Source organism: Triticum aestivum, chromosome 4B (genome assembly GCF_018294505.1).
Source record: "Triticum aestivum cultivar Chinese Spring chromosome 4B, IWGSC CS RefSeq v2.1, whole genome shotgun sequence".
Taxonomy (NCBI): domain Eukaryota; kingdom Viridiplantae; phylum Streptophyta; class Magnoliopsida; order Poales; family Poaceae; genus Triticum; species Triticum aestivum.
In genome coordinates, this window is record NC_057804.1 from 18123892 (window position 1) to 18138631 (window position 14740).

Consider the following 14740-nt stretch of genomic DNA (forward strand, 5'->3'; position numbering starts at 1 on the left):
AGCTCGGGGCTGCAAGAGGTGTACCAAACTTTTGTCACGTGTCACATGCTGGGTGCACCAGCGAGAGCAAGTTTTTTGATTTTTCATGTTTTCTTAGGATTTGGGGTTCTCTAACTTTTATGGGCTTTCGGATTTGCTTGAATTTTCCTAGATTTTCTTTTTGTTTCTATCTTTACAATTTCATTCATAAAAATGGGTATTATGTTGTACGGTGATAACCCACAAGTATAGGGGATCGCAACAGCTTTCGAGAGTAGAGTATTCAACCCAAATTTATTGATTCGACATAAAGGGAGCCAAAGAATATTCTTGAGTATTAGCAGTTGAGTTGTCAATTCAACCACACCTGGATAACTTAGTATCTGCAGCAAAGCATTTAGTAGCAAAAGAGGTATAATAATAATGTTGGGGAACGTAGTAATTTCAAAAAAATTCCTACGCACATGCAAGATCATGGTGATGTATAGAAACGAGAGGGGAGAGTGTGTCCACGTACCCTCGTAGACCGAAAGCGGAAGCGTTAGCACAACGCGGTTGATGTAGTCGTACGTCTTCACGGCCCGACCGATCAAGCACCGAAACTACGTCACCTCCGAGTTCTAGCACACGTTCAGCTCGATGACGTCCCTCGAACTCCAATCCAGCCGAGTGTCGAGGGAGAGTTCCGTCAGCACGACGGTGTGGTGACGATCTTGATGTTCTACCGTCGCAGGGCTTCGCCTAAGCACCGCTACGGTATTATCGAGGTGGACTATGGTGGAGGGGGGCACCGACACGGCTAAGATATCCAAGGGATCAATTATTGTTGTGTCTAGATGTGCCCTCCTGCCCCCGTATATAAAGGAGCAAGGGGGAGGGAGCGGCCGGCCTAGGAGGGGGCGCGCCATGGGGAGTCCTACTCCCACCGGGAGTAGGATTCCCCCCTTCCAAGTAGTAGGAGTAGGAGTCAAGGAAAGGGGGAAGAGAAGAGAAGGAAGGAGGGGGCGCGGCCCCTCCCCCTAGTCTAATTCGGACTAGGCCTTGGGGGGGGGGGGCGCCCAGCCTCTCCTCTCTCTTTCCCCTAAAGCCCAATAAGGCCCATATACTCCCCGGCGAATTCCCGTAACTCTCCGGTACTCCGAAAAATACCCGAATCACTCGGAACCTTTCCGAACTCCGAATATAGTCGTCCAATATATCGATCCTTACGTCTCGGCCATTTCGAGACTCCTTGTCATGTCCCCGATCTCATCCGGGACTCCGAACTCCTTCGGTACATCAAAACTCATAAACTCATAATTTAATTGTCATCGAAACCTTAAGCGTGCGGACCCTACGGGTTCGAGAACAATGTAGACATGACCGAGACACGTCTCCGGTCAATAACCAATAGCGGAACCTGGATGCTCATATTGGTTCCCACATATTCTATGAAGATTTTTATTGGTCAGACCGCATAACAACATACGTTGTTCCCTTTGTCATCGGTATGTTACTTGCCCGAGATTCGATCGTCGGTATCTCAATACCTAGTTCAATCTCGTTACCGGCAAGTCTCTTTACTTGTTCCGTAATACATCATCTCGCAACTAACTCATTAGTTGCAATGCTTGCAAGGCTTAAGTGATGTGCATTATCGAGAGGGCCCAGAGATACCTCTTCGACAATCGGAGTGACAAATCCTAATCTCGAAATACGCCAACCCAACAAGTACCTTTGGAGACACCTGTAGAGCACCTTTATAATCACCCAGTTACGTTGTGACGTTTGGTAGCACACAAAGTGTTCCTCCGGTAAACGGCAGTTGCATAATCTCATAGTCATAGGAACATGTATAAGTCATGAAGAAAGCAATAGCAATACACTAAACGATCGGGTGCTATGCTAACGGAATGGGTCAAGTCAATCACATCATTCTCCTAATGATGTGATCTCGTTAATCAAATGACAACTCTTTGTCCATGGCTAGGAAACATAACCATCTTTGATTAAATGAGCTAGTCAAGTAGAGGCATACTAGTGACACTCAATTTGTCTATGTATTCACACATGTATTATGTTTCCGGTTAATACAATTCTAGCATGAATAATAAACATTTATCATGAAATAAGGAGATAAATAATAACTTTATTATTGCCTCTAGGGCATATTTCATTCAAATAATAGTAGCGGTAGCAAAGTAAAGATAAATGTTTTTGGGTTTTTGTATTAGTTGTAACAGTAGCAACGGAAAAGTAAATAAGCGAAGAACAATATGTGAAAAGCTCGTAGGCAATGGATCAATGATGGATAATTATGCCGGATGCGGTTCCTCATGCAATAGTTATAACATAGGATGATATAGAACTAGCTCCAATTCATCAATGTAATGTAGGCATGTATTCCGTAAATAGTCATACGTGCTTATGGAAAAGAACTTGCATGACATGTTTTGTCCTACCCTCCCGTGTTCAGCGGGGTCCTTACGGAAACTAAGGGATATTAAGGCCTCCTTTTAATAAAGAACCGGACCAAAGCATTAACACATAGTGAATACATGAACTCCTCAAACTATGGTCATCACCGAGAAGTATCCCGATTATTATCACTTTGGGGTTGTAGGATCATAACACATAATAGGTGACTATAGACTTGCAAGATAGGATCAAGAACTCACATATATTCATGAAAACATAATAGGTTCAGATCTGAAATCATGGCACTCGGGCCCTAGTGACAAGCATTAAGCATAACAAAGTCATAGCAATATCAATCTCAGAACATAGTGGATACTAGGGATCAAACCCTAACAAAACTAACTGGATTACATGGTAAATCTCATCCAACCCATCACCGTCCAGCAAGCCTACGATGGAATTACTCACGCACGGCGGTGAGCATCATGAAATTGGTGATGGAGGATGGTTGATGATGACGACGGCGATGAATCCCCCTATCCGGAGCCCCGAACGGACTCCAAATCAGCCCTCCCGAGAGAGATTAGGGCTTGGCGGTGGCTCTGTGTCGTGAAACGCGATAAAACTTTCTCTCTGATTTTTTTCTCCCCGAGACGGTATATATGGAGTTGGAGTTGAGGTCGGGAGGTGTCCAGGAGGCCCACGAGATAGGAGAGCGCGCCCTAGGGGGGCGTGCCCCCTGTCTCGTGGACAGCCCGTGGGCCCCCCTGGCCTTGATTCTTTCGCCAAAAATTCTTATTAATTCTGAAAAGTGCCTCCGTGGATTTCCAGGACATTCCGAGAACTTTTCTTTTCTACACATAAAACAACATCATGGCAGTTCTGCTGAAAACAGCGTCAGTCCGGGTTAGTTTCGTTCAAATCATGCAAGTTAGAGTCCAAAATAAGGGCAAAAGTGTTTGGAAAAGTAGATACGTTGGAGACGTATCAACTCCCCCGAGCTTAAACCTTTGCTTGTCCTCAAGCAATTCAGTTGATAAACTGAAAGTGATAAATAAAAACTTTTACAAACTCTATTTGCTCTTGTTGTTGTAACATGAAAAGCCAGCATTCAAGTTTCAGCAAATATTATGAACTAACCATACTAACAATAACACATAGGTCTCACAATTACTCATATCAATAACATAATCAGCTAGCGAGCTATAATAATAAAACTCGGATGACAACACTTTCTCAGAATAATCATAACATGACATAACAAAATGGTATCTCGCTAGCCCTTTCTGAGACCGCAAAATATAAATGCAGAGCACCTTTAAAGATCAAGGACTGACTAAACATTGTAATTCATGGTAAAAGAGATCTAGTCAAGTCATACCCAATACAAACCAATAATAATGAATGCAAATGACAGTGTGCTCTACAGCGGGTGCTTTTAATAAGAAGGGTGATGACTCAACATAAAAGTAAATAGATAGGCCCTTCGCAGAGGGAAGCAAGGATTTGTAGAGGTGCCAGAGCTCGATTTTAAAATAGAGATTGAATAACATTTTGAGCGGCATACTTTTGCTGTCAACGCAACAACTATAAGATGGTTGTATCTTCCATACTACATGCATTATAGGCAGTTCCCAAACAGAATGGTAAAGGTTTATACTCCCCCAACCACCAACAAGCATCAATCCATGGCTTGCTCGAAACAACGAGTGCCTCCAACATACAACAACCCTGAGGGGTTTTGTTTAATTATTTTGATTTGCTTTGATCTTTTTGGATCATGGGACTGGGCATCCCGGTTACCCGCCCTTTCTCGTGAATGAGGAGCGGATTCCACTCCTCTTGAGAATAACCCACCTAGCATGGAAGATATAGGCAGCCCTAGTTGAAACATGAGCTGCTCGAGCATACAAAACAGAATTTCATTTGAAGGTTTGGAGTTTGGCGCATGCAAATTTACTTGGAACGGCAGGTAAATACCGCATATAGGTAGGTATGGTGAACTCATATGAAACAACTTTGGGGTTTATGGAGTTTGGATGCACAAGCAGTATTCCCGCTTAGTACAGGTGAAGGCTAGCAAAGACTGGGAAGCGACCAACTGAGAGAGCGACAATAGTTGTAAACATGCATTAAAATTAATTCACACCGAGTACAAGCATGAGTAGGATATTATCTACCATGAACATAAATATCATGAAGGCTATGTTGATTTGATTCAACTACATGCGTGAACATGTGTCAAGTCGAGTCACTCAATTCATTCAAAGGGGGATACCATCGCATCATACCACATCATAATCATTCTAATAAAATGTTGGCACGCAAGGTAAACCATTATAACTCACTAGTCGTCAACCCGTGCATCCGCACGGGCTAGCAATTAAAAAAACATGAATTGTAAAATAAAGTTAATAATATTCATTACTGCATGAGATGTTATATAAATAAATAATAAGAAACTATATTCTTCTTAATTGATCATTTTTCCATAGCCAAGAAAATGAATCATGAAGGTGAGCATTGAAAATCACAGTTCCTTGAATTGGAACAGGATGCTGGGCAGCATATTGGAATCTACTCCGAGGTCTACATCGTACTGCAAAATATTGACAGCGACCAAAATTATATTAATGAAGCCATTGTACAATTGAGTCAAGTACTTTTTTATCTAAAAAATTGATAGCTGTCTTAAACAAAAAATATACATATGCGCACTCTGCAGTACATTTTTATTTTTCAGTATTTTGGAACATATAGTACGGAACCAATAGATATACTAAACACCAATGAACCAAACTTACTTAATTGCCCGTTAGAAAGAAAGGATAATTTTATGGCTTTACCATCTGAAATCTCTATATATTTAGAACCTCTAATAATTTAGTCTACAGTTCGGTATCATGGAGGAATCTAGACGCAACCATATTACGAAGGACAATATTTCGCTCGAAACATGTCGAGACCACATCTAAACAATGCAACTGCATTGGTTTAATTCATATGAGAAGTATTTTCGCACCTTACACTATAAGCTCGACATAATGAAATCCTAGGCACCTATTACAGAGAAAAAAAGGAGAGCTAGCCATTATGAAAGAACATAGAAGGAATAAATCATGTTATTTATGAATTCAGATCGAACTTTATGTTTTTTTTGCAGAACAGACACCTTAAAATTTGCATTTGGAATAAGTGTAAAGCTTAAATGTAATTAGTAATTAGTGATATGTACTTGCTTAGTAGCATCTATTATAATATTGAATGCTACATATCATGCATGATAAAACACAATGGAAGGTGTTTGATTGTGGATAAATTATCCAATGACAATGGGTTGACTGATAATTGGAAAAAAAATACATCATCAGGATTTGCCGAAAAAGAGGTGGACTTTTTTGAAAAATAAAGCTAGCTCAATATTAGCCTCATGATAGATGTATCCCAAGTTGGCTGACAACTTTACGAAAATTGGTCAAATCCCATGTTTCCATTCATCTCTATTATTTCAGGGAACATGGATAATAGAGATACCGTACACACTAACCCAGTATGAAAGTACTAATCAAATGAAAAAATGAGGACACCTAAATTTTGCTAACTACGTACATATAATGAAATGAGCAAATGTACCATCATCTAATGCACGAACCACTGGAGAGAGATAATTCAACATTAATTTTTTTTCTGCCAAACAATATTTAACCTTGATAGTTCAGCATTAATTATTTATATGTCCCCGTAGCTAATCCAAAAACAAAATATATTTACGCATGTAGTGAACCTTAGTATGCCTCTAAATGTACGGACTACATATGAGATGAAGAATAGCTGAGAAACACTGGTCAAACAACAACTAATAGAAGAAAGTAATCCAAATCTAGAAACATGCTATTGAGAGACAGAGAGAAGTGAATGTTCAAACATGAAAGTATAACGATGATTTTCTTTATTCTTTTCATTTTGTGCCAATGGACAAACTCTTGGTCGCTTCTTCGGATTGATTCCTTTCTAATTAATACTGTAGAAAGAAAAATAGGCAACTACTATTGTTGTCTTATCATATAGAAGTATCAAAGAAAATCGTCTCCAAACCTAATAACTAAGATCTTTGTATTTCTCAAAATAGTTTTACTGTGCAAGCAATGATATCGGTCCTTAATTTCTGCTCATCGCCTTACCTCAATATACATGAAGAAATAACACCATCAATACCTTGATCAAATATCTACATAAGTCTGTAATATCAAAAGCATGTGCAAATAGAAACTTAAGAAACTGACTATGATTATTAGAATTTATATATTTTTCGTAACCATGCTGGAAGAGATTATGTTCCAGTAACTAAGGAAGCGACGCTACCTGATCTTCGAATCTTTTGGACCACATTTTGCTTGATCCATTATTCAGAAAAAACCATAGTATGAAGGGAATGCATATATCAACACCTGAATAGTGCTATTGTTCTCGCTAATATGTTACAAATATAAGGGAAATATGAAGCTAGAAATACTATTTTCGTCACTCCATGTGTGTTTGAGCATAACATCACTGATGAGATATATATTTGGATATCCAAAGAAGTAACACGTACACCATGCATACATTGAGATATATCTGTAGAAGTTGTTTTCATCTTCTTGCATCAACCATGATCGGTCAAGCACAGAGATCAATCTCCTCGTCCTGCTCAGATATATGGCCAATGTTAGACACCATGGCCAGTCGCCAGATGCTGCGAGCTAGAGGAAGCCACCTACTGAAATAAAAACTGCAGCTTCCTTGTCCCTTAATGTCTTACATAAAAAATACTACAATCGCTGGAGATTTTTATGAATTAAGAGAATACTGCCTCATTATGATCTGTTGTGTATAATTAGAACTTCTTGTGGGTAAAAAAACAAAGGTTGGGATAAGGAAAAGCTGAACTTAAAAACTGTACGTGAGTTCATAGATAGCTGTACATACCTTGATGGATAGATTAGATGGCAATTCTTTACTGTTGATCACGCCAAGGATCAGGTTCAGGGCCACCGATGCTATGTATTCCACTGTAGCCGTGAAGAGCAGACCTCCAAAGGTGCTCAATGCTCTCTGCAGCGTGCTGCATGTGCATCGCTAAGTTCAGTTACCGCCAACAACGGCGCCGACAGATGGTGGCGAAAGGAGATCAGCACTCCAATAATCCAGTTCTCCTCTAGGTTTCGCTTTGAGACATAGTGGATCAAGCGGAGGTGGGAGATGATCCAGATAAAACGGAATAGGGTGGACGCTGGGTTGCTGGCCGCGAAGGGCTGGGTGGTTGACTGTACATGAAAGACTTAGTTCCACATTAGTAACAAACATACTATGTACTGAAGAAGATTACATGGAAAGTCCACAATGTACGTACATCATAGTGCTTAATGTTCTGAGGAGAACTCTTCTATTGGAATTCATGTCTTGGAAAAGAACAATTCATCGAACACTTTGAATGCATTGCCAAATAGAAAGAATTAGATTGGATTGAGACTGGTAGAGGAAGGGACCTGGGGAATAAAAGTACTGTATGTTGTTGGCTGGACCTGGACTTAGTATCGCATCACCAGGTTGATCTCGCCATAGTAGAAATCGGCTGGACATGCCCAAGTCCGGCCACGTGCAAGACATGTGTGTGGTGCTGGTGCATGTCTCACCATGTAGCTGGTCCGATGCTTGCACCAGACACATCATCTTCCTCTGCGCCTCCATGGTTCGGCCCCGACCAGACGACCGCATCTCCTTCCTCTTCCTAAAAGTGTCAGATTTCACGATGGTGGGAAGACAAAACAAAGCTGTCTCACATCTATCAAATGGTTGTCGTGCATCTTGCAAAGGGTGACCCTGGGCTGCCGTGAGGAATTCATGGTGGCGAGAAGCAAACTACAGCAGTCCCGCATCAAGAGAAAGAAGATGCAACAGCCACGCGACAAAGAAGCAACGATCTGGGAGAGGCGGCCATAGTTTTCTTGTGGAATATATTCATGGTCGTCGTCTAGATGAGGCTGCTTTAGTTCTTCTATACGAGGCGGCCATAGATCACCAGGGAATTCAGAAGATAGGGGGAGGTCGGGCTCTGCCTGAGAGTTCCAGCCAAACATGCTTGACCTTTTTTTTTGAGGGACAAACACGCTTGACCTAACATGATCAGACGGTTCACCTTGTAAAATCTTAGATGTTTTTTTCTAGATCAAACGCAGAGGCCTATATGGTGCGTCATTAAGCCATAAAAGAGTTGCATTGGTTAATCCAGACCGTAATAACTTGGTCCCACCGAGATTAACCGCTCCTATTTACTAATTAACGTGGTAATTTCTTGGGAGTCTGTAATTAGTATTGGTATAGATATAGATAGATAGATATAGATAGCTAATCAAGCATGACACAAGCAACTATAATCTCTAAATGTCATTGCAAATATGTTTACTTCACAATAGCTGACTCAGGAACGATGAATCATCATATTTACAAAAATAATAGAGGTCGAGTTCATACCAGTTTTTCTCATCCCAATAAGTCCACCATACATCATCATTATTGCCTTTCACTTGCACGACCGAACGATGTGTATAATAATAAGAGTGCACGTGCATTGGACTAAGCTGGAATCTGCAAGCATTCAACTCAAGAGAGAAGACAAGAAATATGGGCTCTAAGTTAAATAAACAATTATGCATATAAGAGCCACTAAGCATTTTCAATTTAGTCTTCTCGATCCCCAAAAGAAAGAAAAGAAAATAAAACTATTTACACGGGAAAGCTCCCAACAAGTAAAAGAAGAACAAGAAATCTTTTTGGGTTTTCATTTTAATTTCTACTACAGGCAAGGAAATTAAACTAACTATTTTTTTGTTTTTTCTTAAGGTTTAACAAACACACAAGAAGAAAGCTAGAAAAAGAATTTTAAACTAGCATGGATAATACAGTGAAAGACTGTGAGCACCGACGACTAGTGTGTGAACATGAATGTAAAGTCGGTGAGAAATACGTACTCCCCCAAGCTTAGGCTTTTGGCCTAAGTTGGTCTAATACCAATGACCACCGCTACTCTCCCCGGTGTAGTGGGAGGTGTAATCAGGATACCACTGGTTGGTCATCTCCGGATCCCACTGGACAGATGATGCATGATAAGGGTCCAGCTCAGGTTCCGGCTCAGGTTCAGATTCCAAAGTAAAAGCTTGGGCTAGATGATTGTTCACGGCCTCCGGCGTGATAAGACAACTTTCTGCAAGCAAATCAAACAACAGAGGCGCAGGCAAAATAATATACTCAAAGTGTTTCTTATTGAATCTAAGTCTATAAAAGAGCATCTTCTCTTTGTTGTCAACAATAAACTTATGTGCTACCATGCTCTTGTAATCTAAAATGTGAGGAGGTAATTTTGTCTCCTCCTCCTCAAGGTGCCTAATGGGTATCTGAAAATATTCAGCAAGACGTGCAGCATAGATACCTCCAAATATGGGACCTTTTGTACGATTCAGGGCTAGCCGTTTAGCAACGACGGCACCCATACTAAAAGTATTGTCTCCCAGCAAAGCATGTTGAAGAATAGTAATATCTGGGATGCTCAAGTTTCCACTATTCCCACGACCAATCAAGCATCTACTAGCAAATATGGCAAAGTAGCGTAAAAGAGGAAAGTGTATGCTAGAGACTTTTGCCTCGGAGCCCTTGTTTGGCTCTTCTACAGCAATAGTTTTAACGAAACCATCCACATCTTCACGATGGGGTTCCTCTAATTCTCCCTCATAAGGTATCCTACACACCGTGCAAAAATCACGTAAAGACATTTCTCTGAATTCATCATATAAATGAAATGATACTGCAGGCGGTGACTTCTTAGGATAATAACAAAAGTTTTGCACGAAAGTATTGGTAAGTAAGAGATACTGATCGATTCAGTCGTTCATGAAAATGGTGAGGCCTGCAGTCCCGATTAAAGCATAAAAGTCTTCATGAATTCTGGCTTCTTTCAAGAAATCCTCACACGGCCATTCACATGACCGTACTTCCGCTAAGCGAGGAAGATTATACTCGGGTTTTTCCTTCTCTTTGTCTCGTTTTTCCTTAGAGCTTTGGCTAGAAGAGCCTTTAAAGAACCTCCTTAACATTTTCTGAAATTTTAGTAACTTCAAAATAAAAGTGAATAAAACTAAACAAGATTGATAGCAACTACTCCTACAAATGCCTAGAGCCTATATCATGCATTGGAATTGCTTGGGACCTCAAAATTTTAACATGCAAGCTCAAGAACATGGTCACCTATGCAGCAAAAATTTGCAATGAATAAAGCACTAGAACAAAAACTATTTGGACCAATGGAGGAGTCACATACCAAGCAACAATCTCCCAAAGCAGTTTTGTGAATGGAGCTTTGAGCTAAGAGATCAAAAATCGCAGCAAAACGAGCTAGAACTCGGGCTTGAGCTGGATGGAGATTTTTTGGGGTAGAAGATGAAGTGTGTGGGTGCTGGCATAAGTGGAGGAGAGCCACCAGGGGCCCACGAGACAGGGGGCGCGCCTTCCTCTCTCGTGGCCTGGTGCTTGCCCCTTTTGCAGTGTTTTCAGTGCCTAAAATCCTTAAATATTCCAGAAAAAATCATACTAAATTTGCAGGGCATTTGGAGCACTTTTATTTTCGGACTATTTTTTAATGCACGGATAATTCAGAAAACGGATAGATAATAATATTTTTTCTTTATTTATTCTAAATAAAAGAAAATAAAAAGGAGGGTACAGAAGGTTGTGCCTTCTAGTTTCATCCATCTCGTGATCATCAAAATGAACCCACTAACAAGGTTGATCAAGTCTTGTTAACAAACTCATTCCGAATAACACGGAACCGGAGAATTTTAAATAACACTAAGTTACCTCAACGGGGATATGAAAGTCCCCAACAATAAGAATATCATATTTTTTCTTGACAGTAGGGAGAGGAAATTCAAAACCTCCAAAAATGATAGTTGGAACTTTTTCAATAGAATTGATGCTATAGACTTGAGATTGTTTCCTCGGAAAGTGTACCGTATGCTCATTACCATTTACATGAAAAGTAACATTGCCTTTGTTGCAATCAATAACAGCCCCTACAGTATTAAGAAAAGGTCTACCAAGAATAATAGACATGCTATCGTCCTCGGGAATATCAAGAATAACAAAGTCCGTTAAGATAGTGACATTTGCAACCACAACAGGCACATCCTCACAAATACCGACAGGTATAGCAGTTGATTTATCAGCCATTTGCAAAGATATTTCAGTAGGTGTCAACTTATTCAATTCAAGTGTATGATATAAAGAGAGAGGCATAACACTAACACCGTCTCCAAGATCACATAAAGCAGTTCTAACATAATTTCTTTTAATAGAACATGGTATAGTTGGTACACCCGGATCTCCAAGTTTCTTTGGTATTCCACCCTTAAAAGTGTAATTAGCAAGCATGGTGGAAATTTCAGCTTCCGGTATCTTTCTTTTGTTTGTGATGATATCCTTCATATATTTAGCATAAGGATTTACTTTAAGCATATCAGTTAAGCGCATACGTAAGAAAATAGGTCTAATCATTTCAACAAAGCGCTCAAAATCCTCATCATCCTTTGACTTGGATGGTTTAGGAGGAAAAGGCATGGGTTTCTAAACCCATGGTTCTCTTTCTTTACCGTGCTTCCTAGCAACAAAATCTCTCTTATCATAACGTTGATTCTTTGATAGTGGGTTATCAAGATCAACAGCAGGTTCAATTTCTATATCATTGTCTTTGCTAGGTTGAGCATCAACATGAACATTATCATTAACATTATCACTAGGTTCATGTTCATCACCTAATTGTGTTTCAGCATCAGAGATAGAAATATCATTGGGATTCTCAGGTGTGTCTACAGTAGGTTCACTAGAAGCATGCAAAGTTCTATCGTTTTTCTCCTTCTTATTTTTAGAAGCACTAGGTGCCTCTAAATTGTTTCTCTAAGAATCTTGCTCGATTATCTTAGGGTAGCCTTCAGGATACAAAGGTTCCTAAGTCATTCTACCAGTTCTAGTAGCCACTCTAATAGCAAAGTCATTTTTATTATTCAATTCATCAAGCAAATCATTTTGAGCTTTAAGTACTTGCTCAGCTTGAGTAGCAACCATGGAAGCATATTTGCTAATGCGGTGAAGTTCATCTTTAACTCTAGCCAGATTATCACCTACACGTCCTATCTCGATAGCATTATTCTTTAACTCTCTACCAACATAAGCATTAAAACTTTCTTGTCTAGCCATAAAGTCATCAAATTCATCTAAGCATGGGCTATGAAATTTAGTAGAGGGTACTTCAACTTTATCATATCTATAGAGAGAATTTACCTTTACTACCTGTGTTGGGTTATCAAGACAATGTGGTTCTTTAGGCGGTAAATTAAGACCATGTATTTCTTCAATAGGAGGTAAATTCTTAACATCTTCAGCTTTAATACCATTTTCTTTCATTGATTTCTTTGCCTCTTGCATATCTTCAGGACTGGAAAATAAAACACCTCTCTTCTTCGGAGTGGGTTTAGGAATAGGCTCAGGCGTTGGCTCAATTGGTTCAGGAATCACTTCAGGAACTGGCTCGGGAAGAGTCCAATTATTTTCATTAGTCAACATATTATTCAATAATATTTCAGCTTCGTCAATTGTTCTTTTCCTGAAAACACAACCAGCATAACTATCCAAGTAGTTCTTGGAAGCATCGGTTAGTCCATTATAAAAGATATCAAGTATTTCGTTTTTCTTAAGAGGATGATCAGGCAAAGCATTAAGTAATCGGAGAAGCCTCCCCCAAGCTTGTGGGAGACTCTCTTCTTTGATTTGCACAAAATTATATATTTCCCGCAAGGCAGCTTGTTTCTTATGAGCAGGGAAATATTTAGCAGAGAAGTAATAAATCATATCCTGGGGACTACACACACAACCAGGAGCAAGAGAATTATATCAAGTCTTAGCATCACCCTTTAATGAGAATGGAAATATCTTAAGGATATATAAATAGCGAGACTTCTCATCATTAGTAAACAAGGTGGCTATATCATTCAACTTGGTAAGATGTGCCACAACAGTTTCAGATTCAAGGCCATAAAAAGGATCAGATTCAACTAAAGTAATAATATCAGGATCAACAGAGAATTCATAATCCTTATCAGTAACACAGATAGGTGAAGTAGCAAAAGCAGGATTGGGTTTCATCCTAGCATTAAGAGACTGCTGCTTCCATTTAGCTAATAATTTCTTAAGATCATTTCTATCATTGCAAGCAAGAATTTCCATAGCAGCTGTTTCATGCATAACATAACCCTTAGGAACAACAAGCAAAACATAATCATTGGGGGGACCTTCATCATCACTATCATCAATAATAGGTTCTTCAATATTTTCATTCCCCCTAAATCTAGCAAGTTGTTCATCTAGAAATTCACCTAATGGCAAAGTAGTATCACACAGAGAAGTAGTTTCATCATGCATAGCAGAAGTGGCATCATCAATAACATGCGACATATTAGAATTCATAGCCGTAGCAGGTTTAGTTGCAAGCTTACTTACAACGGAAGGAGAATCTAGTGTAGAGCTAGATGGCAGTTCCTTATCTCCCCTCGTAGTTGAGGGCAAAATAGTAGTTCGATCGTCTTTGAAGTTCACCATAGTGATCAACAGATATAAATCCCAAGTGACTTAGAGAATAGAGCTATGCTCCCCGGCGATGGCGCAAGAAATTAGTCTTGATAACCCACAAGTATAGGGGATCGCAACAGCTTTCGAGGGTAGAGTATTCAACCCAAATTTATTGATTCGACATAAAGGGAGCCAAAGAATATTCTTGGGTATTAGCAGTTGAGTTGTCAATTCAACCACACCTGGATAACTTAGTATCTGCAGCAAAGCATTTAGTAGCAAAAGAGGTATAATAATAATGTTGGGGAACGTAGTAATTTCAAAAAAATTCCTACGCACATGCAAGATCATGGTGATGTATAGAAACGAGAGGGGAGAGTGTGTCCACGTACCCTCGTAGACCGAAAGCGGAAGCGTTAGCACAACGCGGTTGATGTAGTCGTACGTCTTCACGGCCCGACCGATCAAGCACCGAAACTACGTCACCTCCGAGTTCTAGCACACGTTCAGCTCGATGACGTCCCTCGAACTCCAATCCAGCCGAGTGTCGAGGGAGAGTTCCGTCAGCACGACGGTGTGGTGACGATCTTGATGTTCTACCGTCGCAGGGCTTCGCCTAAGCACCGCTACGGTATTATCGAGGTGGACTATGGTGGAGGGGGGCACCGACACGGCTAAGATATCCAAGGGATCAATTATTGTTGTGTCTAGA